Raw genomic sequence first — 7,626 nt, 5'->3', positions numbered from 1 at the left:
TTTCCTCACAGGCGCACTCCTTGCGCGTGGGGCTCCTCCACGCGGGGGACACCCTTGCGTGGCACGGCACTCTTTGCGCGCATCAGCGCTGCGCGTGGGCCAGCTCCACACGGGTCAAGGAGGCCCGGGGTTTGAACCGCGGACCTCCCATATGGTAGACGGACGCCCTAACCACTGGGCCAAAGTCCGTTTCCCTGTTTGGAGGTTTTTGATGTTGATTTCATCCCTTTACATTTAACTGCTCTGTTGAGATTTTCTATCTTTTCTACAGTCACAAAGGTTGCTTGAGAGTTTCTAGGAATGTTTCTATTTCATCTAGGAGTCTACCTTGTTGGCACACAGTTGTTCCTAGTGTGCTCTTAAGATCTGTAACAGTTTAAAGTTTTTTGTGAATCCCAGAAGATCAAGTACTTAAACTAATACATGCCTGTGAGTGTGTGATCCTTTGATTGGACTGTATCAGTGAGGGGTAACACGGATTGGGCCTCCACCCTCTTGCTGGTGTCTTTTATACTATATAGTGAGAAGTGAATCAAAACACAAAGGCAGGTGTCATTTTAAGCTGCCATGTGAGAGAGACCTGAGGATCTTTAGCTGCCATAGCTGAAGAAATGTGATACCCAACAGGCTAAGCACAGAATGTAGCTCCAAGGTGAAGAGACCAGCCCTGCCATATGCTTCATTGCCCACAGCTAGCTCAAGGGGAATGCAGCCTGGAGGAGAGGGCACACACAGGCCACCAGTTTGCCTTGCTATGTGGCAGGGCTACAGGGTCTGCTAGCAGCCAACTTTGATGAGAAAGCATATCTGATGATGCCTCAGTCTGGACATTTTTGCAGCCTCAGAACTGTAAGCTTTTACCCTAAGAAATTCTCTTTAGAAAAAGCTGATGCACTTTTGGTATACTGCATTGGCTATCTTTGACAAAGAAGAACAAGATCTTTTTTACTCCTGTGGGATCAGTGGTAATGTTCCCTGCTCATTTCTGAAGTTATTTATTTGCATCCTCTCCCTTTCTTCCTTTGTCTGTCTAGCTAAAGGTTTGTCAACTTTATTGATCTTTCCAAAGAACCAACATCTGGTTTTCTCAATACTTCTCTATTGTTTTTGCATTTTATTCTCTATCTCATTATTTATTATCTAATGTTTGTAATTTCCTTCTGCTAGTTTTGGATTTAGTCTGCTGTTCTTCTCCTAGTTCCTCCTGGTGTGCAGTTAGGTCTTTTATTTTTCCTCTTTCTTCTTTTGTAATATAATCATTTAGGGGTATAAATTTCCCTCTCAGTACTGCCTTTGCTACATCCCAAAAGTTTGGTTGTAGTGCATTTGTTGTCATTCATCTCAAAATATTTCCTAATTGCTTTTCTGCATATTTTTTGACTTGTTGGTTTGCCAGATGAGCCGTGGCATATTAGGACCCTCCCTTTAAAAAACATTCCTGCCACAAAGTAACTGGGGGTGAGAATCAAAGTCCCTGAGGATATTCCTGAGCCACAAGAGGGCCCAAATCCTGACCCAACCTCCTGATACTACATTACAAACCTTGACCTAAATGACAGTGTTATTTCCCTTACTTGAAGTCCACTGATGGTGTAGATAAACTCCAAACTTGTGGCCTTCCTTCCCTGCATCATCAGTGCTTCTCTTTCCTGCTGTGAGACCTTCTGGGAGTCAAGTGACTATCTTGAATGACTAGTGGTCTGCATGGCTCACAAGCTGTCTCTAAACTGCAGGCATTCCAGACCAACTACCATGTAACAGATCATCAAAGGATTAGATTCACCTTCCATTGACCAACCTTAGATGACCAGTTGATGATCATCCACTGCAAAAGTCACCTGCTGCATTGGGGATTGTTGGTATTATGTATAAAGTCTGCAGGCCCCAATTATCTCCCTGACTACCATCTGCACACCTTCCTGAGGAGTCTAGACTGAGAGTGGGTAGTGAGTACACAAGCACTGAGTATGTATCTTTCCTGCTTGGGCCCTTTCTCACCAAATCGAGTCGACTCAGGAAGCTATTGCTCTGAAATCTGGCAGTCCATATCAATTTTACTGATCACAAGAGATATTAAATGCCTTTCCACACCCTTTTTCAGTTCAGGAACTCACTACAGATCCTATGATTTATTGTACACTGAATAAAGAGACTCTGTGGATAATTTGTTCTTTCACAGTCCTCCACATCCTGTTGATAACTCCAGCCTGCTTGCAGCCTGATCCCTAAACCCCAAGGGAGACAGCCAGTCTTTTTCCTAGAGATAGATTTTGTCCTTCCCTGAGAGTCCCAACAAGACATATGGGGGAATTTTGTCCTTCTGTGAAGTGGGAGAATTACATGCCCATACTCAGTGAACACATATTTCCCTCAAGGAATCCCACCAATAACTATATATTTAGGTCAGCCAGATTGCAACCAAAGACCACACCATGTGATACGTTTTAAACCATCACAGTCTCACAAAAGAGAAGGGCTTCACCCATTATTAGCAGAGAGGACAGCAGCAGAGAACAGACAGTGAGTGCCATCCAGAATAGAAGGAAACAGACCAAGGACTCATGCAATATATTGTCTATGGAAGGGCCAGTTCCATTCACAAATCACACAATAATGAAAAGGATATTGAACTCCCATTCTGGGGAGTTCTGCTACATTCTCTAATAGAACAGCAAGAATCCCAGAGTGCTGCAGTGCCTATTGAAGAAAGGCAGAATATTAAGGCAGACACCCTTGATATTGGTGACTGTACTTATGAGCCTTTCCTTGTGAAATTGAAACTTATCCTAGTATTATATATTGCCTAAGTGTTACCTCCTGAAAGCCTCCTTCTTGTTTAAATGTGTCTTCTCCCTAAGCCAAACTCAGGATATAAATACACTACCACCCCTCTCCATGGGGCATGACTCACAGGGATGAGCCTTCCTGGCACCAGGGGATTGTTACCAAGCACCAACTAGCAATGCATCTAGAAAAACAGCTTGACCAAAAGGGGGAAATATTAAATACAAACGAGTTTTTATACTAAGAAATTTCAAAGTGAGTTGGGAGGCCATTCCTGTGGTTATGTTTTTGCAACTATTACCAGGGTCTCTTTTGACTGCCACAGTAAACAGTGCCTCAAATAGTGGGGCTTCTGAGGGCTCTGGAGACATCTAGACACTATAAGGAGGGCAGACAGCTCAGGAATTCCATTCCCTGCCTTATTTTGGTATATATGCTCCACAATGTAACATAGTTATACTCATTCACTGGGTTGTCTACACATGGCTATCCTGCCCCTTTTATTTGATCCTCTAATTAGCACTATACTTGTTAAATATATGTCCCAGAGACTTAAATCATTGGTCCATCCATGGGCCATTTGAGCCCTGAATTTCAGCAGAGTTCCTATGCCTACACTCCAGTTCTTTGGATGAGCCCAGGACAACTAACAGGGAGATGATGATTGAGAACACTCATTACAAGTAACAGAGTGCCTGCAATTGCAAGCAAGATAGTTCCATCCATCTGCCCCATGGGATCTAAGTTACCTCTCAGTTAGAAGTAGAGTGGGCATCACCATTCCCAAGTCCTCAATACTGGGGCATGAACAATGGACTAATGTAGACATTATTATTAGTTTTTCAATTTTTATTTTTATCTTTTTAATTATCTTTTTTAAAGTTAATAGATCACATAAAATATTACCTTAAAAAACATAAGAGGTTCCCATATACCCCACTCCCCACCCCTCAGCCCCATCAATTTTTTAATTGTGTGTTTTTATTTTTAAAATTTGTATATTTTGGGGGCATCACCATCCCAAAATCCTCAAGATTGGGGCGTGGACAATGGACTAAAGTAGACATTATTGAAGTAGATATAAAAGACATACTGTTACTCTAGTACTGGAAGAACTCTTATCATTGATATAAAGGCAGTGACCACAAGAGGTTCTGAGGGATGGGAGAGGAATGAATAGGAGTAATGTGAGGGCATTTTCAGGACATTGGAGTTGTCTTGCATGACATTGCAATGATAGATACAGGCCATTGGATATTCTGTCATAATCTACAAAATTGTGCAGGACAGAATGTAGACTATATTGTAAAATGTAGTCCATGGTTAATAGCTGTGCTTCAACATGGGTTTGTCAATTTTAACAAATGTAACACAGTAATGAAGGATGTTGATAATGTGTGAAAGTGTCAGAGGGATAGGGAGTGGGGCATATGAGAATCCCTTGGATGTACCACTTTTGTATTCTAAAGCTTCTTTAAGTGTGTATATATATATATTATTTTTTTAAAAATGGAAAAACAGAAAATACCCATGGAGGCACTCTCACCATTCCTGCTATCCCCATACTAGTTCAAGATGTGTGGCAAGCAAAGGCAATTTGAGAATAACTGTGGGAGAAAAGGAAGAGGGAAGATGATAAACAGTCATTAGGATGTTATAAAGCTTCTGCTTAAAGAATAACCCCAAGCAGAGTGAAATAATGAAATATGTATCTGGAATTTCAGATCATGGATTATTGGGAAAGTATTTCACACTATGTACAAATTTTAAGGGCTGGTTAGTTACAAAGGAGCAGAATGTCAACAGCAAAAATAGTGGATTTGGGGAGTCCTGGAGTCAGGCCATCCACAAAAGCAAAAAAGAAAATGACAAAAATAGCAGAATAAAATTGTTATGAACTGTGGAATCTAACCAAAATCATACAGCAAGAAGGGGAACTTTGAATCAGGTGAGGGAAAGAAAAAAATAAAAATAAAACAGGTGAAACTTGTCAGAGGTTTGGGTTATTTTCCTTTACCCTGGTCCCATTCTGCTCACCGCCTTGGTATGGCTTTGAAGACAACAGCCTGCATTTCTGTTACAATAATCTATACGAGAGGGAGCAGAAAGGACCTTATTCACAGAGGCTTCTGGTTGACTGTTTTACTTGGATGGCAAATCCATGGAGGTCCTTCTCCAAGGACCTGCGTATATTTCACCTAAGGAAACTCTCAGTGCTCAGGCAGTTACCCGGGAGGTATTCACCCAAAACATTTAAGACAAATAGACTGGTTGATGCCACATGGCTCACAGGAATACATTGGTGCAGCAAAACACTGAGACAAATGTTTTGGAGGAAGGCTGAGGAATGAGGTGCTTTGGCTAATAAGATCTTTGAAAAGCTGCAATATATTCCTGGTTATGTACAAACTATGTATATAGAAGAACTGGGTGCATGTATAAAAAGGACCTGAGAACAACCTAAGCACTCATTTCTGGTTTACTATTAAGATTTGTACAAACAGGACATGTGGAGTTGTGGAGTCATAAACTGAGTGTTGAAGCCATGTTGCAGTGTAAACATACAACATATCTGCAAGGACTTTTAAATTTATTGTTGGTTTTAGGCATATGTGGAAATTTCTGTCCATTCACAGTATGGCCAGTAAGCTACCGGGACAAGAGATTTTAGTGACTATCCATGACAAATTGTACTGACTTCACACAATTAGTGCCAAGAAGTGACCAAACAAAGAAAAACAACAAGCAGTCACAACAAACCCTGGATTCAGGAAAATCTAATTTCCAGACTGGCCACCTTAAAATATTCAAAAGATCCAGTTTTATGGGCATGGAATGTACCAAGAACGAATGTCCCACACACAAGAGAAAAGACAATTAATAGAAAATATCCTTCAGTTGAAAATATCCTTCGGTTATAAAACAAAGTTATAAATGACAGATTTTTAATATGCTCAATGATGAAAGGAGAATATGAGGATGATGTCTCAGTAAACAGAGAATATCAGTAAAGAGGTAAAAGTGTAAAATCAACTGAAATAGAAATTCTGGGGCTGAAAAATACAATCACCGATATGAGAACTTCTCTAGAGGTTGACAACATTTGTCTCCCTGACTGAAGACCTGAACCACTCTTTGAGCAGCCTGGTATATACACCTTCCCCAATCCTTCTTCAACTAAATTGTGTCCATTCTGTAAGATGTGTCAATGAGACTTTCTCTTTTTCATGTGAATTTTACTGGTCACTATGTTGAGTAAGTTGTCATATCCTTGTTCATGCTTAACTCAATGCAGATCCTATGATTTAGGGTATATAGAGGAGGGGACATGGGGAATTATTTATTCTTCCAGAGAGCACTCTTTCCTTCTGAGAACCCAAGACTGCACCCAGCCTAAATGAAAATTCCCCAAAGGAAAGACACAGTACTCTTCTCAGAGATATTCTCCATCTTTGCCTCTGAGTTCCCATAGAATTTCAGGAAAATGATGGCAGTCCATTAAGAGGGAGAATTAGAACCCCTTTTTCTGTGAACCCCAATATTCCTCAGAGTATCCCAGAAATTCCTACATATCTAAAGCAGCCAGATCATAACAAAGCCCTCCTCCTGTTCTATAAATTAATCAATCCCAGTCTCACCATAAAGTTGCTTGTTTTGCATAGTCTAGCCACTTGCTGATGTCATGTAAATTGGAGCATCTGTTTTTCCATTTCTGTAAAAAAAAAAAAAAAAAAAAAAAAGTCGGTTGGGATGTTTATAACTATAATACCGAACCTGTAGTTCCCTGTGGGTAGTATTGGTATTAGAACGATATTTAGTCTTACCATCCATGAACAATGGATGTCTTGCCATTTGTTTAACTCTTCTTCAGTTTCATTCAGGTATGACTGCTCCTGTTCAAGTGCTTTACGCTTTCAATAAATTCATTACTAGATATTTTATTCGTTAGAGGGTAATGGAATGTATTTTTTAAAAAATTCGGTCTCGGACTTTTTTTTACCGTACTATATAAGCAGAGCTGACATTTGTATGTATATCTCATACAATGCAAGTTTGCTTAATGTCTGTATTTGTTCCAGTAGTATTTTTGTGGGTTCTTGGGAATATCTACTTAAAAATTATGTCATCCGTGTATCAGGATAGCTTCCTTCTTCTGTTCCATTTTTCTTGCCCAATTCCTCTGGCTAGAACTTCCAGTACACTGCTGCATAGCAGTGATGAAAGTGAGCAAATTTATCTTGTCATGGCAAAACGTTCAGTACTTCACAATTGAATATAATGTTCGCAGTGGATTATATAGACGCAGCTGTGAAGAGAATGGAATGACTTCCACAAATGACCCTCCACTCAGTGAGCAGCAGAAAGTCCCCAGTTTATAGGAAGGCTGTGAGTGCACTTCAGAAATCCTGGAATGTGAGTTAATTGTAGGAGACCTACATTTTTATGGTTTTGAAGAACGTAATTCTTAATAATGTACAAGTGTCCCACTTTCATAGTAAGATCATGGTAGACTATGTCTGAAATGTCTTTTATGTATTCTTAAATTTTAAAATTCAGTAAACCATATTAAGTGAATTTTTCCTTTCTAGAAGTTATTTATAAAACATTACTTTTAATGGAGGAGAGACAAGTGTTAAGGACATCCTTGGAGACCATGGGAAATAGAACTATTACATTGGGGGATGCTGATGTATGTGTCTGATGATAAGTATATGGCCATATGGTGGTAATATTGCAGACCTGATATGAATGACAGTGAACCTATGTCATTGTGACTCTAAAGCAACAGCATTTTTTAAAAAATTCACTGACTATGAACTGCCATTGCCAACACCAAATATG

This window comes from Dasypus novemcinctus, chromosome 31 (genome assembly GCF_030445035.2).
Source record: "Dasypus novemcinctus isolate mDasNov1 chromosome 31, mDasNov1.1.hap2, whole genome shotgun sequence".
In the NCBI taxonomy this organism is placed as follows: Eukaryota; Metazoa; Chordata; class Mammalia; order Cingulata; family Dasypodidae; genus Dasypus; species Dasypus novemcinctus.
The sequence above is the reverse complement of the archived record's forward strand: the minus strand, read 5'-3'. Positions refer to the sequence as shown.